General features: G+C 38.1%; 1 long non-coding RNA gene across 4 annotated transcripts in view; it reads left to right on the plus strand.

Annotated features, from left to right (window-relative positions):
* Positions 1-21,275, plus strand: part of LOC140527140 (uncharacterized) — a 166,156-nt gene that overhangs the window by 103,829 nt on the left and 41,052 nt on the right. For 3 of the 4 annotated variants that reach the window (XR_011974690.1, XR_011974691.1, XR_011974692.1), the window contains one exon: positions 53-411. The exons of the other annotated variant lie outside the window; for it this stretch is intronic. This is a non-coding gene — a long non-coding RNA (uncharacterized lncRNA). Of the gene's footprint in view, positions 1-52; positions 412-21,275 lie in introns of those variants that run through there. 4 annotated transcript variants of the gene reach the window in all.

Consider the following 21,275-nt stretch of genomic DNA (forward strand, 5'->3'; position numbering starts at 1 on the left):
TGAAATGTTGCTATTTGGATTATGCATGTTAACAATTTTATGTATTTAACAGAACAATCCTCTTCACCGTCCTACTTGGATGTTTTGATGCTTCATCATGTGTGGAGGTATGAAGGTGACCAACCCTGGCTTCTTGAAGGTCATGCCAGTGGAGCACAATCTCTGTCAGCTTCTACCATGCTGGAAAGCCTGTAAGCATGGCATCAGTGGAAAAACCTAGTCTGTTTTCCCAGGGCCAACTGGTATAACCAGGGAGAGGAGTATTAGCAGTGGGTTGGCCACTTGTTAATGATTTTTTTGGATTGAGGTGTGGTGGGATGGTAATACATGAAATAAAGAAATTATTGCAATCCTCTGCAATTCCTTTCCTCTTCTACAACATTGGAATGGCAGGAAAGGGGGCATAGGACACTGAAAATCACACATATTTGAGATGATCAATAAACTTTAGTTTGACTATTGATATCCTAAATATGAGACATTTGTCTAATGACTAATGAGTGGTTGTACTGGTGTAGGAGCTTAGTCACATCAATTTTGACATTCTTACTATGAAAAAGCCAGAAGAAATTGCAGCTAGATAGAAGAATGACTCAAAAGGACCACTTGGAAAGACAAAAAAAAAGGGAATGATGTAGTGAGTCTTATCATATACCCAAAGGTACCCAAAACATTATTTTATGGGATATTTGTTCATCACGTATTGTAGGATAAGTGTAATATTTTCAAGAAGACCACCATCAAGGGAATTCAACTTACATAACAACATTGGTTGCTGAGGATGAAATGGTAGAGAAATTTTATGAAGAATTTGATAAGATCCTCCAAAATAAATCAGCATTTATATATACTCTGATACTTAGTAACTTCAGTGCAAAAGATGAAAAAGGTGAATTTGGGAGAAAAATACGAGAAGGAATGACTTAAAAGAAGGAAGGAGAGAGGCCAAAGATGAAATAGATTACAAGAAACCTCATGCCTCTGATATCATGAACATTTTCATTGGAAACAAAATTGGTAGGTGCTGGGCATGTAGAGCACCAAGTCACACAATAAGGAACTAACTAGATTATATTTTGACAGACAGGAAAAGACTTATTATTGATGTAGGAGTTATCCTTGTGTCAGCTGTCTGTGTACAGTTAGATCATCAACTTGTCAGAGGGAAGATCAAAATTAGTAAGTAAGAAAGAAAAAATAATAAGAAAAGGATATGCCATACAGCCCAAACAACTTAGCCCTGAACTATTACGTCAAGTAACCAAAAGTAAAAAAAATGTAGGGATTATAACACAGAAATGAAATCCAGTGCCTATACTACTTTTATCCAGAAGTTTTACCAATGTAAATTAATTGCCAAAACAAGGAGATCAAAAAGGTCTCAGGAAGTGCCTTAGTCAGCAAACAGCTGACTTATGTTCCAAATGGAGCAATAGCTGCCAAAGGCAACAATTGAGTTAGGATGCAAACTCATTTATAAAATCTTACAAAGAAGGAGGATGGACAGTTATAAATAATATTGTCTCATAAAGTAGTGAAGAGAAGTAGAAGTGAAAAAGGTGAAAAGAAACCTTGGCACTTATTTACCTAAGGCAAGTCCTATCATAAGCATTTATGGATGAAAATGGAAGAACTAGAAACCAAAGAAAAAAGGATAAGATTTGCAAAAGGCATTATAACAGTCATTTCTTCATCAAGAACAGTGGAATCATATTTAGATTTTAATAATATGCTTCAGATGTGTTTATAGAGGAGATAGAAATAACCCTAAAAATAAAGGGAAAAGAACCTGATTGCAGAAAGGATGCACTTGAATATATGTGTGTATGCATGTATATGTATATATATATGTATGTGTGTATATACACACATACACATATATACATTCATATATACACATGTATGTACATATATGCATATACACACACTATGAATGTTATCTATGCTGGAGGTGATACAATTGTGAAGGCACTGAGGAATTACTATATAAGGTATATCTTCTCCTCTGAAAAAAGTGAAGAGAACCCAAATGTGGGAAAAAAATCTTAGACCCAATTAATCCCCACAAAAGGTAAAAAAACATCAGTAATCATTAATTAGTGACCTATATGTCTTCTCTCCCATATATATAAAATCTTCTGTGAATCATTTATCAAGGGGACAAACTGGCCTTTTCAAGGAATATTTAACTATGGACAACATCTTTACCTTTTTTTTAAATTGGGTCTCACTTTCTCACCTAAGGTTCAGCTAAGTGGCTCAGTGGGTAGGGTAGCAGGCCAAGAGTCAGGAAGACTCATCTCAAATCTGACCTCAGACACTTACTAGCTGTGTGACCCTGAGTAAGTCATTTAATCTTTTTTTGCCTCAGTTTCCTCATCTGTAAAATGAGCTAGAGAAGGAAATGAAAAACAACCTAGTATCTTTGGAAGAAAATCTCAAATGGGTTCATGGAGAGTTGAACACTACTGAAAAGACTCAAAAAAACCCCCCCAAAAAACCCCCCAAACCAGCAGTAGCAGCAACTACATTAAAATCTCCCTTAAGCTGGAAGGTACCCTTGACCTGATCTCATTACTGATTGGTATTGACCTGTTCCAGTTTCAACCTGGGCCAGTTCACCTCTCCTTCAGCAGCATGGGAGCCCACTCCTGGGGCCTCAGCAGATTAGTGCTGGACTTAGGATGGATACCTCGTAGTACATCTATAGTTCAGAATTCCTGACTTCAGTGATCCATCAGCCTCAGCCTCCTGAGTAATGGCGACTATAGGTGTACACAACCACACCCAGCCTTTTTACCTTTTCACAGTTAACTGAAGGATATAGAGAATATGTGATTCCATTCTTCTTATTGTTTGGATATGAAAAGGTACTTGATTCTGCAGAACTACACACTGCCATACAGGTTCTTTTACTACAAGATATCTCCTACCATCTATCAAGATTATTCAAGATTCTTTGGAAATTGTAACAATAGAAATCACTTTGTTCAATTACTTTCTGATCATGAACATCAGGCAAAGCATAAAACAGTGAAATTCACCAAAGGAATCCAGTACTGTGATGGAAAAAGTACTGCACAGGCCCCAGATTGAGGAGGGATTGATTAATTCTCTACAGAAAGTGAGGTCCTCTACATGCTGCTGATTTTAGGCAACATTTGGCTGATTGTATGAAGCCAAATAACATTACAGAGGCTACTGGAATAGATCTGTAATCACTTAACAATTATTTATTTTCAATTATTTCCCTCTGTTCCCCCCTCCCCCAACTCCCCATCCATATTGAATAGGCAAGAAAATCTGTAATCATTTAATGGAATTTGGCCTGATTATACAGTAGGAAAGACTAAGTGGACAAATAATGTCTGTTGCCTAGATTTCGAAATGCTTTTGGATGAACAGCTTATGGAACTTATCCAGAAGGACAGACAGTACAAATGGACAACAAATTGGGCTCACAGCTGAAAAGGAGGAAAGCAGGTTTACTTACCTTCAGAAATTTACGAAACTGCTTTACTGACTCCAACCAAGCTTCCCATGAAAGCAAAGCGTTCATCTTTAATAACAACATTTGGCCAATGCTGCTATATTGCAGTAAGACATGGAATAAATTGCCTCCATAGAAGTACAAATGAGTATTTGCACAACAGGCAATAGAGAGGTGAGTGTTGGGTGAGAATAGGTTGCAACATATAACCAAAAAGGAACTTAGAAGAATTGGAACGTTATCAGGAAATTGTATGGTAGGGACAGCAGACTGACTCGTTCCATGGTACAAGGGAAGGACAGCCAGAGGGCTCAGTTGTCACCTTTGTAATGTTAGGAGCAATCAAGGAATGCTTTCAGCACATTGACAGGACTCTCAGTGTTAATCTTATGAGGGAACATAGAAGTCCAAGCATGAGTATAATCTGTACTAATGGGGGGACCTTTCGAATCAACAAGATCATGGATCTATTTGAAAATAACTGGGCAACAAGATAGCATGTACATATGTAGCATAGGAGGGTGGTTGGTGGTTGTTACCCTTTGTTCTTGAAGAGGACCAAAATGACATCCCTATGTTGGGGTCAAGGTACAGTGTGTCTGACTGACTGATTAGACCAGTATGAACTCTGAAAACTCTACCACAGGTTGGGCACAAATAGCCCACACATCTCCTGTTTCCTTTGAGCTACTGCAATTCTGCTTTGCTCATAGAGCATAGTGTCTTCTTTGATAAGGTCTCTCCACTCTGGACTGGTCCTGTGCTAGTGTCTCCCATGTCTCACAATCAACAAGATATTTGTACGTACTACTGATTTAATAGGACACTTGGCTGATTGCATCAAGCAAGAAAGTTCTTGCCACTTAAGTCCTTGGCACTGTCAGATGGTTCATCCTTGGAAAATGATAGGATTTTATCAGCAGAAATGACATTAGAGAAACAACATGACCATCTGCTTTGCCACTGCACCCTAAGGACCAGGGGACTTTTCCATCTGCTTTGCAGCTAAAAACTTCCATATATGTTATATGAACTATGAGAAAAGGAACTGTCTTCCTTTTCTATTTGTATCCCTGGCACTTAGTTCAGTATTTTGCACATAGTAGGTACTTAATAAGTGATTCATTCATTCATTGATGTGATTCTGGGTAAGTTATTTAACACCTTAGTGCTCTGGGAAACTCTAACATTATAAGTAGCAAAAAAGATGCCAGCCTGCATCAGGAAAGGGAATTTCTTCACCCACGAGTTCCCTATACCAATAAAATCACACATCTAGTCTCTAGTCTTATGTCTATACACACACATATACATGCACATAATTATATGTATACACATATGCATATATATGCATATAAACCTAAATGTCATCTATAAATGTATATGCCTGCTTCAAAGAGTATGGAATGACGTATTGGGGCTTGCAATTCCATCAACAATAAGTATCATTAACAAACACTGAAGAGTTCATTTCTTTCCTATGTAAAGACTTCTAATGTGTCCTGTCAGTAAGCAAATATCCAAGCCATAAAGGGTTAAAGAAAAATAAATCTTGGGTGTCTAGAGAACTGTTGATTATTTGGAACTAATGTTATTGAAAGGGGGATGATCTGTGCTTATCTTCCCCAAAATACTGAGTAAAAAACTTTAACTCTTCTGGAGGTGCATCTATTTCATTTGCATATCTTATAGTTTCTTTTCCAAAAAAAAAAAAAAAAAAAAGAAAGGAAACATTTATGGAATTGGCATCTAAGGATTTCTTCCCAGAAAAGTTGATGGCATCAAAGAGCTACCCCCTCCACTTCCTTTTCAGTCCTGTCAGCTTTCTGAAGGATTTTAAGTTGTTTTCAGAGTTTCTTGTCACTTTTCCTACGTTGAATGTTTGTATATGCTTTGTTTGAGCTTCAAGCGAATGTATTCTTTTGGGGAGGAGGAGGCTTCCTTTCACCTCCTTAGGTTACTGCTCTTCTTAAATGAAGTGTCATAGGAATTGGAAAGAGGAAGCCCACCCTGTTTACTGGGACTTAGATTTTAAGAGATTCTGAAAGATAGAACATCTAATACTCTGAAGATTCATATTCTTGGGTGGTCAGGAAGAAACACCTGAAACCCAGAAATACTGCCATCTAATTTCCACCAAAATAAAGGGAGTAGGGAACAATTTACCTTTTTTTTTAAAATTAAAGTCCCCTTCAGGCATTCATTTATGCTCCAAATACTTTTCTGAATATGATTCCTTGTCAAGACATCACCCTCCTGAAGTCACTAGTCCCCTTCAAGAACAAAGGATGACCAGCAAACAAAGATAAGATCCATGTCCCTCAGAGGCTTCCACCCCCTATTCCCAGGATGCTTCTTATCAAGAACCTCCTTGTATTGGATTAACTGGTATCCACCTAACCCAATTCTTAGATGGTTTCACACTGCTTTGAGGGTCTGGGGGAATTGTGACATTAGGGGGTATAGTGCATTGGACCTGAAGCCAAGAAGACTGGGATTCCCACACCTCTGATACTTACTTTGACCCTGTCTGATTAACTTAAACTCTCTATGAAACAGTTTCTCCATCTGTCAAAGGAGAAGCTTGGACTCAACAGTCTCTGAGGTATCTTCCAGTTTAAAATCTATGATCCTAGAATGTAAACTCTTTTGAGGGGAGGACAGGTTGCCTTCATTTCTTCTTTCTTTCTTTAAAAAAAACTTTGTCTTGCCAATTTGCTAGCACATTGCCATTCACAAAGTAGGTGGTTAATAAATGGTTGCTGAATTAAATTTAGATAAATTCAGATGAATAGTATTTTGTGGAAGCGCATGATTTCCCTGTTGTTTCGTTTAGATGCTTGTATTTGTGTATGGTCCAACGCAACATATTCTTTTCAGAGATCTTAGCTCATTTCCATTTTCTTCATGTTATACGCAAAGCAGCCTATGACAAAGAAGATATTCTGCTTCTGCCAGATGGGAAAGAGTTCTCCCCCCCACCTCTCCTATTTTTTTTCCCCCCGAAACACATAACTGCATTATGATGAGCTCCTGTTGGGTTTCAGTTAAGAGCATGGGGGAGAGACAGCTGCAGTAGCAGGGTAACATTTGGACAGGTTTCAAACTTGATGTGGGCCCTGGACTGACTCTGGTCTAGGTTGAGGATTATAGCTACCAACTGGCTGCAGATTCCACTCCCAGCCCTTCACAAAGCCGGGACAAGTGGGACAACTGCTTTAAAGGAAAAGAATGGAGTCTGTATTCAACTCCTAGCTGGCTGCTTGGGAGGATCCATGTTAGGGCTAAGGTTGAAAACAGCTGCTGTTTGGGGTTTTGATTTCAGATTGGAACAATTTGCTGGCTCTAGGCCAGGATTAGTATTAGGATCAGAAAAAGAGCATGGAACAGGCAAAGATCTGTTGGAATTCAGCTGTTGCTTTCAGGGGAGAGGAGGGAAGGAATGACTGTGTATCACTCCCCAAACCTGTCCTAAGCCTCCATGTTTGTTTAACATGAAAGCAACCTCTCCCTTCCCATCAAGCATCAAATATCCTTAGCAGTGAAGGTGCTGGCACTTGAACCTCTAGCGAAATCCAGATTCATCATTTCATCCGGAGTTACTCTTCATCTAAGAATAGATGAATTCTGCTTTTTTAATTAAATAAATCTTATTTTTTTAGATTAGTTTGGCCCTATTTTAAAAATTAATATCAATAATAGCATTTACATAGCACTTTAAGGTTTTCATTGCACTATTTATAAATGCATTTGATTGTCACAATCAACTTGTGAAGTAGGCACCATTATTATCTCCCTTTTACAGATGAGGAAACTGAGGCAAAGAGAGGTCCAGGGTCACATAGTTAGTAAATGTTTGAGATGGAATTTAAATTCAAGTATTCAGCCACTCACTAGCCATGTCTTGTAATAGTCTGCTGGTTTGTCTTCCTACCATGTGTCTCTCTGCCCTCCAATCCATGCTCCACTCAGCTGCCAAAGTGAACATGAATACATGAGAGTAAATAATTTCTTCAACAAGGAGTGAGATAAGATTTCAGCTCAACCAAAGAAAGTTGAGATCAAGGAGTCTACTTTTAGCATCCACCAACATCACTGATGCTGGAAGTCAAGGGACATATTTGGGTCTGACTTCCCACATATATTCCATTTTCCATTCAGAAATTTGTCTCTTGGTTCTCTCACCTAGCTCTCTTGAACACCCTTCCCCAAAGTCTCTCCATACTTACAAAATCTAATGTGGTTAGAGGTCTGTCAGCTTATCAGGAATCATGACTCCTTCAACCCACACTGTACTCAGCATCACCCATCAGTGAATTAGAGGAATATCTACCCCAAGCATGTCTGCCACTAGGCAGAATGGCAGAATAGCATATTGTTCCAATGGCAATGGAGGTGACTGAAGTTGGTGTTGTAGGACCCTTAGAACTTGGTCAGACATCAAAGATGCTAAGATCATCCACTGCATCCCTGGTCATTGCCAGTCATCCTCATTTTTGTCTTGCCACTGGACTTTGATATCTCAGAAAGAGAGAGTGAGGCTGACAACTTTGTGCAGCTCTGCCTCACTTAAATTTAATTCATGCACAAGTCAAGACATCACCCTGTAATGTCACTAGTCCTCTTTAAAAGCAAAGGCCAAACAGTAACAACAACTCAGCATCACAGGACTTTCGTTCAGGAAAACACACCCCAGGCTTGGTGTGTGTGTGTGTGTGTGTGTATGTGTGTGTGTGTGTATGTGACAATGGAGTCATACTTCTATTAATGCAACTGAAAAATCTTACTGTTTTCAGTAACTACATTACTACATTATAGTCTAATGTTGACTTTGAAGTTTCTTAGAACCTTAGGTTTTTTTTTTTCATATGAACTGCTATCTAGGTATCTGGTTAACTTTGAAAATAAAAATTATTGGACATTACATTTATGTCTATCATAATTCTACTTTTAAAAGACTCCCAGGATGAAAAAGTCACAGCCTCTCTTGATTCCTGAGTTTGACCTTCTGTGAAAATGCAGGGAAAAATAGATCAACTACCTTGTTATGAAAACCTTTTAACTACAGTTAGACATTTTGGACACCCTATCTTCAGGATAATAGATCAAAAGAAAACTTAATTGATATCTGGTCTAACATCTTCATTTTATAGTTAGGAAACTGAACACTAGGGTGGTAAAATGACATACCTAAGATCAGACAGGGAGTAAGCAAGCAGCCAGAGAATTTTAACTCTCTAATTTCCTCTTGAGTTGAGGTTAAGTGCTCTTTTCTGTGTGTTTGGATTTAAAGTGTATGTTCATAAATGTAGTGCTTAAAGTGTAATCTGCTCATATTACAGATGTGGAAACTGAGTTTCAGAAATATTACAGTGACTTGTGTTTGAACTGGAATTTTATTCCAATTATCTCTAAATCTTGTCTTCTTTCCATTACACGATGACATAAATGAATGTTAAGCTACAGCTACTGATCTAGGCACTAGGGATACAAACCAGAAGTCTGATGAATTAAGACAGTCACATGCTCCTAAGATCATAGATATAGAGATGCAAGGGACCTTAGAGACCAAAGAGTCCAACTTTCTCATTTTATAGATGAGAAAACTGTAGAAAACTGATTACTCAGGGTCACACAGCTAGTCAATGTCTGAGGTAAGATTAAAATCTAGTTCTTCCTGATTCCAAGTGTGCTATACCATGGTATCTCAAAAGAAACTACCAGTCACAAAGATGAAACTAATTTTGTTGTTTATTTGTTCAGTCATGTCTGACTCTTCATGACTCCATGGACCTTAGCACACCAGGCCTTTTTATCCCTCACTGTCTCTTGAAATCTGTCCAAATTCATGTTTGTTGTTTTTATGAAACTATCCATCTCATCCTCTGCCATTCCCTTTTCTTTTTGCCTTCAATATTTCTCAACATCAGAGTCTTTTCCAGTGAGTCCCATGACCAAAATATTTAAGCTTCAGTTTTAGTATTTGACCTTCCAGTGAATAGCCTGAATTAATTTCTTCAAGTATTGACTGATTTGATCTTGTTGCTGTCCAAGGTACTCTCAAAAGTCTTCAACACCATGATTTGAAAGCATCCATTCTACAGTGCTCAGCTTCTTTTATAGTCCAGCTCTTACAGTCATGCATAGCTACTGGAAAAACATTTGCCTAGTTCTCTTCATTTAACTTTTGCCTTTCCTCACATGACCTAATTTTCAAAAGATAAAGGCTGTAACTAAACCTGGAGGAGGAAGCTTATCTACCATTCTCTATCATTACACATTATTCTTTTCCATAGGGCTGAGTCCCTTGAGGGTAGCCCCTCTCAAGCTTAAAGGGGTCTGAGGATCCCTTTACATTTTTAAAAATATTGAGAACCTCAAAGAGCTTTTGTTATATATATATATGTATATCAATATTTACTATATAAAAATTATATCATTTTAGTATTATTAGGAAAATAGTTTTGACCTCAAAGATCCCTTGAAAGTGCTTCATGGATTTGTGGATTCTGGACCACACTTTAAGAGATACTGCCCTGGGAACTTAATATCTCTCCCTGGGTCTCTCATTTCTGATACATAAGCTTTTGCTTTATCTTGCTGGAACACAAGCCTTTATACCATTTCCAGGCTTACTTCTCTCCTTCCTCTTTTACACATATTCTCCCCAGTTTCCCACATTATATATTGTCTTCACATATTAGAACATAAGTTCCTAGAGAACAAGAGCTGCTTTGCTTGCTTGTATTTGTATTTCTAGCACTTAGCACAGCCCCTGGTTCACAATGAATACTAAATAGTTATTATCTGTCTGTCTGTCTGTCTGTCTGTCTATCTATCTATCTATCTATCTATCTATCTATCTATCTATCTATCTATCTATCTATCTGTCTGTCTGTCTGTCTGTCTGTCTGTCTGTCTGTCTGTCTGTCTGTCTGTCTATCTATCTATCTATCTATCTATCTATCTATCTATCTATCTATCTATCTATCTATCTATCTATCTATGTACCTATCCATCTACCTATCTACATATCCCCATTTATCAGACAGAATAACTGAAATGCAATTCACCTTTAAAGATTGTTAACTTCTAAAGAGATTTACCAAAGGATACCTTTAAATTTCAAAATACCTTCTTTACATCTAAAAGAAAATTTGATGTAAGATTTAACTGACACCTGCTTTGGGGGAGGACTCACAACTACTCTAGAAAAGGAGATACGCTTTACTGAATGTACAGCTTACACAGCAGGAGAAATATCATACCTTTTTGTCAGATATCCAAGACACTTAATGTTTCTGGTCAACTTTCAACCTAGTTTATCAGACTTGCTGATTCTAAACTCAGTCCTGTCATAAGACAAAATTTGGAGCCTGATCCTGAGCTATGTTTCATTGTTTTTTCCTCTGCTATTTTAAGTATTGCTTGTTAGTCACAAAAATAATAGCTTCTTAAAATTTTAATTTGACATTAAGAGGAGTTAATAGGATCCTTTAGTCTCTCATGTGACTATTTAATCAACTGAACAATAAGGCTCTATTGTGTTTATTATAGTTATTCTGAGTAATAATATGCCTGGTATTTGTTCCGTGTGAAAAATTATTATTTATTATAAATCCTCACCTTTGTCCACCTTTCTTTTTATTCTAATGCCTAGATTATAGGAGACATTTCATATGAGAAAAAAAGTGACTCATCATTGTTTTGATTATTGTATACTGTAATAATATTTTATAAGAATGTATCAGCTTCTAGAATTTCAGAAGCTTTAATTAAATTGTGCCAAGTAAGTTTGTATCAGGGGAAAATGGACTTGTAGATCTTGAGTATCTTTCTGGGATGGGGGCAGGTGAGGGTGAATAGGCCAGAGAGGAAGTTTTCATTCACTTCTAAGGAATTTAAATGTGGACCCCAAATGTCTACATCCGAGAGTATGTACCTTGGTTTCTCATTTTTTGCTTCACCCTGAAGGGACGGAAATCCTACAACTATCCCATTCAGCAAGTCCTCACAAACCCTTGATTCTTCCTTTTCCTTATTTATCTTTTCACTCCCCGTTTCCAATTCCGTTATCTCAGGATAAGCAATAATCATCTTTCAATCATATTTTTGTATCTTCCCCCTTTTTTCTCCTTCCCTTCCTCAGCTTTATTTTTCTCTCATAGCTTACCTGGAGTTCATTGACTGTATCCTCTTTCCCAACCATAAACAAATGAAGAACCAAACCTAATAATCTTATGCTTTAATTTCATGTGTACCGTCCTCCAACCACCAACACTATCTCCTGGGTCTTTTGATGATGAGAACATTCTCACTGCTAAGACTGCTAAATGTCAGTGTGCTATGGAATGCAATTTCAGACTCTGGAGATTTCAACAGTTTTTACAACCAATTATATATATGAGGTATGTATAACCCCATAGATTGTCTAAATGTATAGATGTGGCTTGTGGGTTGCTTGGATAGATGTCTCTGGAATCTAGCTTACAGCTTTCCAAGGGTGACTGAGATATCTTCCTTGAGGGAGCAGGGCAGGGCTGAGAACTTGTTCCTTCCCCTGACCTATCTCCATCAGTGGTATTTGACTCCGATTATATCTGTCTGTTCCTTCAAATAGTGGTAGTCTAAGAGTAAAAGTCTGGCTTAGAACAGAAGCTTCTTCCATAGTTGCTCTTAAAGGGCAGGGTAGCTCTTAGCTTACTAAACTGGCCAACATAGCATTTTCCCACCAAATACTGCTTACACAAAAGATGATCGCAAATGGCTAATAGGAAGTAAGCCCATTTATCAAGGCAAAGAGCAAACAGGAATCAGAGAAGTTATATAGATATTGTTGTTGTTGTTGACCTCATTTGGGGTTTTCTTGGCAAAGATACTTGAGAGGTTTCCTTTTCCTTCACCAGCTCATTTTATAGATCGGGAAGCTACAGCAAGCAGGATTAAGTGATTTGCCCAGGTTTAACAACTAATAAGTGTCTGACGTCAAATTTGAACTCAGGTCCTATTGACTCCAGGACCTACGATGGCACCATAGGTTTTACTAATCTGCCAATATGAATATATGGCACCGAAAAGGTTAAAGAACTCCTGCTCTAGAGTTTCAAGCAAATCTAGAATTGTCATGGGGCTGATTTCCTATGGACTCATTCTCTACCCTGTCCATGGTGTCCTCTGTTTACCTGTCTCTTCCAAAGGATCTTTGGCACCAACTCAGTCGGTCTTTTACACAGTGTTACACTAAACCCTCTCTCCAACAATCAGGAGTCATGTTTCCCTTCATATACACAGAAGCAAGCAAAACTCCCCAGGCATTGATGAAAGCCTGGCTACTCATATAGACTAATCTAGAGTATGTGTGCATGAGTGTGTATGTGTAAGATTGTGGGCATGTGTGTAATGGGGTGAGATAGGAAGATGGCCTTTGTGAATTCTTTGGCATTTTTTTTTTTTTTGGTTCTGTGAAAGGTAGTATTAAAAAACTGGTGGGTGAAACTCTCTAAACTGTTGTCACCTCATTTCTCCTCCGCTCATAAATGGGGTCCCTATATGTTGAAGCCCAGATCAAAGTAAGCCTCCCTCAGAATATTATCTCTCCTGAATCATGTGCTTGGATCAAAAATGTCTGGTAGTAAAGCAAGGAATCTGAGAGAAATGATTATTAAATTACAAATTGTTGGGGAAATTCAGGGCTTTTTCCTTTCCTGTGTTCTCATTTTCTACTAGGTCAAGCCAGCATCTGAAGGACTTGCTGATAATTAGACTGATTAACTTTCTCAAGTCTTGTTCAGATCCTGGTTGGTTGGTTGTTGTCCTTCCTTTTCAAAGAGTACAAAAATGACATCACCATGTTTAGATACTACCCAAGTAAGGAAACCACTGTGTTCTACTCAGGCTCAGGTGGAGAGGGGTGGATAACTTTGTCTACATTGCCTGGAGGCTAGGGGTGTTCTGGGACCAAGAATCAGTCCCTCAGCCCTCTAAGAATAGGTCCGTGTCTCATTATCATTGTGAATCTGAGTTGATTGACACCCTCAGGAATGCCCACTCTCCCAAGGGTATATAAGTGTTGAGTGGGTTTCATGAGGGGTCTTTGACATTCCAGAGTGCCACTATACCCTTTCATTAATTATTTGCTAGCATAATTAATAAAATAATTAATTACCTAGAAACTATGTCTCTTGCACTTTTTATATGTCACAAACCTCCAAATTAACCAGTACTCTGTGGAGACAGTATTCCCCAAATGAACCTCACCACCAAAGATTAGGCATGGGGGTTGGAAGGTTGAGAGTCCAAAGTTTTTCCTTCCCCACGAAGTGAGGAGGGGAGGAAGAAAGAACAGAGCTGGAGAACAGGCTGGAGAAAAGTTCAACTTTCATTTTGAATGTGTTCCTCAAGTGTGTGAGGGAAAGGGGAAGGATGGCCTCTCTTCCACATGGCCTCTGACTAGATCAGAAGTAGCAGGGGGACAAAAGACAAATTTGGGGGAGATGCTCATTTCCTCTTTGCTTCTGCCTTCTCTGCCCCTGGGGGAGTGACAGCTCTGCTGAGATTCACATAGCTGTTGTCTGCATAGGTTTTTGTCATCGCTCACTGTTTCTATCTGACTCTGTGTCTAAGCCTGTTCTGTCTTCTAGTGAATAAAAGAGGGCCCTAGGCTGTTCTTAATGGAAGCTCTCCAGGGTCCACAATTCATGGCATCCTAGATTTAGAGGCAATCTGATCCAACTCCTTCATTTTACAGATGAGGAAACTGATGGCCAGAAGAAGAGAAAGGAAATTCCTAAGGTCACATGGGCAGAGTAATTAGCAGTAATTAGCCAAGTTGTGATTTGAACTCAAGGTCCATAACTACAAGTCTGCTACTCTGATTTGCAGCACTTTTTCCATTACAATAAATTACAGGTGAGAATATACTGTTGGAATCCCATTCCTTTCTTTTCTTTTTAAATCACACTCTTGCCTTAATTTTCTGTTAATACAAGCATTCCTACCTACAACCAATAGGATTACCAAAAGACAACTGGGATTACTGTTTTCACTTTGAGACAGACACTTTATCACATTTTTTGAAAATGGGATTACAATAAGAAATGCCATAGAGCATGGACCTCACCTTGGAAGGGAACCTAGAGACATCTAGTCCAATTCACTCATTTTTAAAGATGTGGAAACTGAGGCTTAGAGAAATTATATAACTTATCTACAGTCACATAAATGGTGCTTATCAGAGGTGGCATTTTAAAATTGATTTTTATTCATATGTTTTGTTTTTTTACATTACCAAAATTTCTCCCAATGCCCCCCCATCTCTTCTTATGAATCATCTCATATACAAACATATTTTTAAAGAAAAAAAATCAGTAAAACTCATCAATACACTGAAAAAAGTCTGAAAATATATGTCATATGCCATCCTGGTGTATCTCAAGAGGTAGGGTTTGAAACCAGGACCTGTGTCTTTAAATCAAGTGCTTTCTATTTTACCATACTATAAGTGAAAAGAATATAAATTTTATTGTATTTCCCCAGCCTGCATTTTAATTCTTACTATTCAAATATTAATCATCACCATCATCATCATGTTTTATATTTTTTTTTCAATATGGATCAATATAGACTAGGAACTTATAATTTACTATTTTATCTAATTACTTTTTATTAATCAAAATCTCATGAATTTAAAAAAATGCATGCAAATATTTCATGATTTCAGAGAGTTTGAAAAGCCTAGTCTTAGAGCTTACATGATCACTTTTACAAAAGCAGCCTAATTCCATACAAATACAAATTGAAAAGACCTTGGCACCTCCTTTGTCTCTGGTGAAAAATGAATCTCATTTGATGACTGACCTTCTAAGCAACTGCAGCTTCTCCAGAAATATATCGGATCTTTTGGCTCCCAGCTGTTGCCTTGCAAGAATCATTACTAGGGTACTCAAGGGAAAACTTGAGCCACTGCTGAGGCTGAGCTGACTGAACATTTAAAAATAAAATAAAATAGGTGTATCTGAGCCATGAGTGCAGGGCTTTGATTCCTCAGAGGCAGAGATGGAAGGGTGTATGTTTTTTTTTTTGTTTTTGTTTTTTTTACTGTTGACTGACAGGGCTGATTTGATGTATGCAAAAATCCACTGAAACAAATTCATTTTATATGAGTTATAAATTTAATATATTTTTCAGTATTTCTGTCTTTCCCTTCCCCCAAGCCCAAATGACTTGAGTGATATTTGAAGAAATTAATTTTTTTTTTGTCAGAAAATAGAATTGTGAGAGCAAAGCATTCTATTTGAAAGGATTAATTATCACCTTTCATTTATTAAATACGAAATTCTTGTGAAATTTTTATGAACACAACAGGAGTATGCAGTCACTTTGGGCAAAGACTGCCACACTTAGAAAATTCCTTGCAAGTTGCTGACTTGTTATTTAGCAGAATTACTTCCTTTCTTTTGCTGAAGCCTACAGAATTTGCTCATTCTTTAATGTTGCAATGTCCCCTCTCTTTTGCTTGGACAGAATCAGAAATAGATGCTTTCTGCTTTCTTTTCTTTATGGGACGGGAAGTTATAGGTTTTGACAACTGATAGAATTTGCTTCATTTATTATCGTCTAACTTCTTGATTCCTGTGTTGCTAGGCACCTAAGAGGTGATTTTACAATATTAGTAGCCATATGAGGGCACCTTCAGAGATTCAGTCAAATGGAATTGGTTTAGATATCAACTCTTCCTTTATGATTTGGGAGTAAGAACCTCTGGCTAATACCATTTTATTTAACTCCCTGAAATGACTTTTTTGCATATTTCTTTTTTGTATCAATCACTGTGTCTAATTTTTATTCCCTTTCCCTGCCTCCTTCCAACCTTTCTCCATTAGACCATTCAGGTGCTGTTCTGAGATTTGCTTTATTATTCAGCTGCAAAGGTACAGTATATGATGCAGGGAATTCAAAGATTAGATTCCTAGCATACTGACGATAAGCCCTTGTAGATAAGAAGAGGGAAAAAAACATTTTTAATTAAAACCAATTAACATGAAATTGGAGTTTCTGGTCATTAATTGTTCACAGAGTGATTTGAATTTTTGAAGCTCCTTGGGTTTTGTACTAGTTATTGAAACTGTAGGAAATGGAGGTCCAGAGTTTTCGTCCTTGAAACTGACTTTGCTCAGAACATCTACATATTTATTTCTAAATGAGAATTCAATCTAACCTTACTGGCTCATGCCTGGAATGACATCCGTTAAGTTCTCCAAGTTGTTTGCTTTGGGAAATGAATGGGAAAATGGATGTGTATTTAATTCAACAAGTATTTATTTAGAACCTACTATGTGAAAGGCATTGTGTTAGAGGCTGGAGATACAAGGATAAAAATGAAGCAATGTTTACTCTCCAAGATCTTACAAACCAATGAAAAGGTGGGAGTGGGACATACACCTTGTAGATTTGTTATTCCCAGTGCTCTTTTGCCACCTTCAACAACAGCAACAAACAACATACTTAAAGTATTAATGACTTCTGCATTTTGGCTTCCAATGATCACTTCTATGTTAATGACTAACACATCCATAATTCTAACTGCCGTCCTCCCAAGAGCACATTTCCAAGATTGGTTGAGTATCACCACCTAATTGTTTCCCACCTCTCATGCTATATGGACAAACCTGAACTCATCATCCATATCCTACCTCAACTCCCCAAGAAAATCCAGAGCTTGGACACTTCCCTTCTACGTTTTATCTTTTGTTTTTATATTACCTCCATCTTCAACAATATGCTTTCTCTCACACCTTCCCAGTGTCATCACTTATAGCAAAGAATTTAAAATAGAAGTATAATAAGTTCAGCAAAACTAAGCAATATGTCATCCAAATCCAAGATACCCATTACTCACAGACTCTCATTTCTCTTGCCATTCTGGATACGTTGATTGTATCACCACCTTCCGAGTCAACCTGGTTTAAAATCTTGAAGTCATCTTTGACCTTTCCCTCTTTATCCCATGCCCAATCAGTTGCCTAAGTCATGTAGATTCCATCTCCCAATATCTCTCATAACAGCCTTTCCTTTATACTACTTTGTTAAGGATAATATAACCTCTAATTTGGACTAGCTTCATTACTCCATGTATCTTGTGTATACCTTCTCCAATTTATTTTAGTCAAATTCTCAAATGAATCATATCCATTCAATAGTTCCCTCCAATAAGGTAGGTCACAATTTTTTCTACTTTTGTTTATTTTCTCCCAAAAGTTGCCACAGGGGTCCACCCAAAGTGCAAGGGATTCTCCTTACTTTCTCCTGACATCTCCAGAATATAAATGGAACACTTGGGCCATTCCATTGTCATTCCTTACTCTGTCTATAGCCCTTCTTCTCTTATTGTCATACAGTTCTTTAGAGATATCTTTTATACCAGACTCTGAGGGTCTTCCCCTCCCAGATTGTTTTGGGTTTTTTTTTGACTAAGTAAAAGAGGCCATTTTTTACCTCCTTTCTTACCAAGCTTTAATCACTGAATGGTTATTGACTCAGTCCAACAGAGATCTGGGAAAGACATTATCTGAAAAAGGCCAAGGTCTCCCACTGCACTGGGGCCATCTCCAACACCGATCTATATCTTGCCACTGATGACTCCGGAGGAGAAAGTGAGGCTGATGACTTTGCATAGCCCTTCTTCACTTAAATCCAATTGTCTGCAAGTCAAGGCCTTACCTTCCTGATTTCATTGTCTTCTTCCAGAAGGAAGGACAACCAACAACAGTCTTTGGAGTTGCTTATTGGTTGCATGAGGAGGATATTCCAGTGAGTTTTCATTAAAAGCTGAAGGTCTACAATGGCTAAAAAAGGGAAATTAAAAGGCAAAATTAAAAGCTTCAAGATGGAAAATAGATATTCTTCATAGCAGGCATGGATACCTTAATGCATATGAAGGGGTCAGCAGGACAGTGAATATGCTCCCAAGGCATAAAATGCATTCATACTTTTTTCTCTAGTTGTTTTTCTGCATAAGATTCTCAAAAGAGTATGGGAGGTGACCGTACTGAAGTCAAACTCCTAAGGCAACATGGAATAATGTAAAGAGTGGATGGACTAATAGGGAGGAAGAATTTATTGAAAGGAGAGGAAAACTTTCTCTCACCTCTTCCCTGCAGGTGATAAGCCACCTTAAGAGCCGAGGCTCTGAGGGAGTCAAGGAAGACTGCCATTTCTAATGAGGGTCTAGCAGAAAATAATACTCCAGCTGATGAGAATGAAATTCCCCAGTTTACCCAGTGGCTGAAGGTCACAAGAAGTCCAACAGATGCTCATTAAAGAGCAATCTCAGGAGGTCAGTAGATCAATACATCCAGCAGAGAGAATGCACCTAAAGAGGAGCACAGTAGCTAAGCAACCCACCTGTCCCAGTTCAGTGGTAACAGAACCTGGAGAGGAACGTTGACGGTCACCAAGCAACTTGTCCAATAGCAGATTGGCCCCTCCAGCCAAGACTGAGCTGTCAGTCTGGTGGAGAAGATGAGTCCTATGAAGAGCCAGTCCAGCTGAATAGCAGAACAACTTGCAGCAAACTTTATGAGAACCATCTGGAGAAAAGACATTTGAGACCCAGGAGAAACAGAGTTGTGATTTGCTTTGGCTGTGTGTCCCTTTCCCCTGGGACTCACTGTTGTTCTACTCTAAATTAGTGTCCACTCTTTTCTTCTCCTAGGTGTACTCTGGGTATTTTCTAGGGGGAGTATACCCTCAAAATGTGCTGAAATGCTTCGTAACTATTATTCTTGCTACACTATTTGAGTAAATGCCTTTGGGACAGTCTATTGGTTGATTAACAGGAAGCACATGGGTTGGGGTTCAAAAGTTACTGTTTAAGAGGTTAGCTATCTAAATAGTTACTCCTAGAATTACCCAAGTAGTAATAGCCACCCTTCTGAGGTCCAAATCTTCCAGTGGTTGTGTGAACTGGGCAAGTGAACTTCAAGGGGGTGTGGTCATTACATGCTGCAACCAGATGAAACTAACCATGTGCCTTTGAGATGTTCATCTTTAGTTCTTCAGAGGTAGTGGTGTTCCAGACACACTAGCATATGGCTACACTGGTAAAATGTTTGCATCGAAAACATCTCTTCTCACCCCTGCCAAAATACTACTAACTAATTATTAATCAATTGGTCTGACCACTTGACTTCTCTGCTCAAAAAGTTTCCGTGGGCATTTGTTACTTACCAAATGCAATATAAATTCCTTTGTCTGACTTTTAAGCCCTTTCCCAAATTGTGGTCACTCTCTATCTACACTCTATATTCCAGTCAAACCAGACTATTTAATTTTCTTCATTTCATTCTGTACTCTTTCACATCCATGAATATTCTCAGGACCTTTAATAATAGTAGCTAACATTCATTAGTGTGCCAGGCACAACATGGATTATCTCATTTGACTCTCACAACAACCCTGGAAAGTAGGTGTTATTATTATTCCTATTTTATACATAAGGTAACTGAGGCAAAGAGAGGTTAAATGACTTGCCCAAGGTCACACAGTTAGTAAGTGTCTGAGGCAGGATTTGAATTCATGTCTTCCTAACTCCAGGTCCAGTACTCTATCTACTTCACCTTCTCTTCTATGGGTGAAATGGACTCACAGAGGAAAGAATGTTAGCTCTTTATTCAGAGGAGCTGGATTCTAATCCTGCTTCTCATGCAAGCTGTGTGATTTTGGCCAAATTATTTCATCTTCCCTGGTCTCCGTTTTCTTATCTATAAAATCACTAAATGGCCTCTGTGGTCCCTCCCAGTTCTAAATCTGTGATCTTATGAAATCCTTCTGTTTCTTCAAACCCCTGCTCAAATGCTGCCTTTTCTAATCTTTATACCTAGAAGTGATCTATCCCTCTCCAAAACTTTCATAAAACTTTGCCCGAACCTCTCCTTGGCATCTAGCATGTTGTCTTTTGCATTCTACTCTTCTGAGTATATCTTAAATCCTTATTATACATATTATAACCATCTTGAGGCTAAAGATGTTTTCATTTTTCATCTCTATTGCTGGCAACCATGCCTTGCATACAGTAAGTGCTTCATAGCTATTTATTGAATGGAATTTAAAAGAATACTATTGTATCCAGATTTTAAACAATGGTATCGTATTTTCTTCAATGTGCTTTGGTTTGTAACTGCTCCAATATTTGACGGTAGAGAGGATGAAGAAAGAAACATTTCAGCACAGGGAATTTGGCATTTACTAAATGAGTAATGGTTTGAGTCTCCGGGATAGCAGAGATTTAGAAGTACTGTTTTCATTCTCTGTTCTTAATTTATAATGTAGCCTATTGCCTTTGACCAATAGATATTGAGTCATTTCAGGGAGAAGAGAGAAAAGCTAGGGAAAAAGCCTGGAGAGAGCTTCAGGCATAGATTGGGGGCCTGCCTTAGGGATTCACAACTTCTGGCCATTGGAAGATGTCAGGTGCTCTAGGGCAAGGGAAATGTCTCATCTTAAAACAAAGCTGTACACAGATCAGGAATCATTCCCCAATGCTGAAGCTGCTAAACAAGCTATCCCAGCCAGAGCTGCTCAGCAAAGAAATGCCTCAATTTTTTTTATAAAACTCTATATCTTTCTGTTTGATTTTTCCTTATGGATGTCCATATGTTCTAATTGAATAATTAGTAAACTTTTTAAAGCACTTACTAAGAGCCAGGCACTGTGTTAAGCCCTGGGGATACAAGGAAAGATGGAAACAGTCCTTATCCTCAAAGGATTTATATTTTAAGGGGGGAGA

Source organism: Notamacropus eugenii, chromosome 2, assembly GCF_028372415.1.
Source record: "Notamacropus eugenii isolate mMacEug1 chromosome 2, mMacEug1.pri_v2, whole genome shotgun sequence".
Lineage (NCBI taxonomy): Eukaryota > Metazoa > Chordata > Mammalia > Diprotodontia > Macropodidae > Notamacropus > Notamacropus eugenii.